Source organism: Propithecus coquereli, unplaced genomic scaffold (assembly GCF_000956105.1).
Source record: "Propithecus coquereli isolate 6110/MARCELLA unplaced genomic scaffold, Pcoq_1.0 Scaffold56, whole genome shotgun sequence".
Classification (NCBI taxonomy): Eukaryota; Metazoa; Chordata; class Mammalia; order Primates; family Indriidae; genus Propithecus; species Propithecus coquereli.
The window spans coordinates 1,343,330-1,345,104 of record NW_012151507.1 but is presented as its reverse complement, the minus strand read 5'-3'; the positions used below and the strand labels follow the sequence as shown (position 1 = coordinate 1,345,104).

Here is a 1,775-nt window from a genome sequence, read left to right as displayed (position 1 = left end):
AGGGGGGAGGAGGGAGGAGGGGACGGGTATTTGTATACACAAGGAGTGCAATGCACACCACCCGAAGGATGGACATATTTGAAACTCGGATTTGGAGGGGGGGACCAAGGGCAACATACATAACCTAAACATCTGTACCCCCATAATATGCTGAAATAAAAGGAAAAAAAAAAAAAGTCCTTATGCAGGAAAGGGCTATTCCATAGGCTGCTTCTGTTCCCAACTGTTGAACTTCTTGGTTCTTGTCTTCTTGCAGTCGAAGAATGAAAGCAAGAGGCGGTTTTGAAGCAGCAAGCAGCAAAGTTTATTAAAGTGAAAGTTTACTCTTAAAGGGGTTAGGAGAAGGCACACGTCTGAGCAGACTGGCCCTGGGGTTCCTGTGTCGTAATCAGCAAGGGCTAGTCCCCTCCAGAAGGAACAGGAGCAGGCACATGTCACAGCAGACAGTGGCCCTGGGGTCTCTGTGTCATACCTTTTCCTTTTGTCTGACCTATCCTCCTTCAAGACATCGTCTCTTCTCCTTTTTTTCTTGACCAGTGAGGATGTTGTCTCCTTCCTGCTGTTGGGTGGGAGTGTTCCACCGTACATGGTTAGGCGGGATGTGTTGTGGATGTTCAAAGCCCATGGGGGACGGGGGCAAAATGTAATGTATAATGTGCCCTGTGTTGTTTCTGTTATGTTTCTTGTGATAGTTGTGGTTACCCTTATCTTGTTATTGTTAGAGTGTGTTCTCTTACTCAGCATCCCATTTAAGTGGCTTGCTTTTGCCTTTTCTCTGCCTGTGTCTCACCTTTGTTATGCTAACATTTGTGACACTTAGAGCTCCCCTTATCTTGCAGTGTGTTTTCTTACTGAGTATCCTGTTTGTTTACACTGTCCCTTCCGTTCCCTACCTCCTCTGCTCCTGTCTCGCTTTCCTGCCTACGCTAACACTTCCCGCAGGGCCAGAGGGTTTGCAGGAAGCAAGAAATACTGGATCCGATATGCCAGATTATAAGAGAACTTAGTATTGCCCAGGACTCACTGGACTGATCTAAAGAATGTGCAATACATGTGAAAGAACACTGAGAAATCTTAAGGCCCAGAATCAGAACCGAAGGGGGGGCTTAAAAAATTTCTCTTGTTTCCCAGAGGTAAAATTACTAGGTCAAAGTGAGTGGTAAGTTCCTACGCTACAGAAACATACTAGCGGGATGAAATTTGAGATGATGGCATGATGGAGGCCAGTTGGAATTTTTAAGTAAATAATTTTAATGCAGGAGGAAGGGTGGGGATCAGAGAATGGGTAAGGATGCAAGTTGGAAAGCATAGGATGAAGGCTAGAGGCACTTACAGCTACCCTTTCACTGAAGCGTTTTTGTTTGTACTTTTTGGTGTTTCTGGGTTCCAGATTCTTCAGCTCCCAGTCGGGGATATATGAGGCAAAATCAGGAAACCCTGCCATAGAACTCACTGCCATGTTGTTCTTGGGTCCTGAGGGCCCTAGCTGTTATAATTTGGCTTCTCTCCACCTTCAATGTCATCTTCTGCTGTTTTACATATAATGTCCAGGGGGTTCAGTTGTACTTAGCAGGAGGAATAGGGGAAAACAGGTCAGCTCTATCTTCCTAAAAGCGAAAGTCTCTTAATATTTTTGTGATCCCCCCCGCAAAAAAAGTGATGCTGTTTTAATGGCGATAAACACTATGCATATTAATATTACTAAACCTGTAGCATCAAACTTCTTCCTCTGAGACTAAATTTAAGGTTGAGGATATAGATGGAAATTCAGCGTC

General features: G+C 44.6%; 1 protein-coding gene across 1 annotated transcript in view; it reads left to right on the top strand.

The window, feature by feature from the left end:
* ADCY10 (adenylate cyclase 10 (soluble)) overlaps positions 1-1,775 on the top strand; it is a 64,053-nt gene that overhangs the window by 31,469 nt on the left and 30,809 nt on the right. The window lies entirely within an intron of this gene.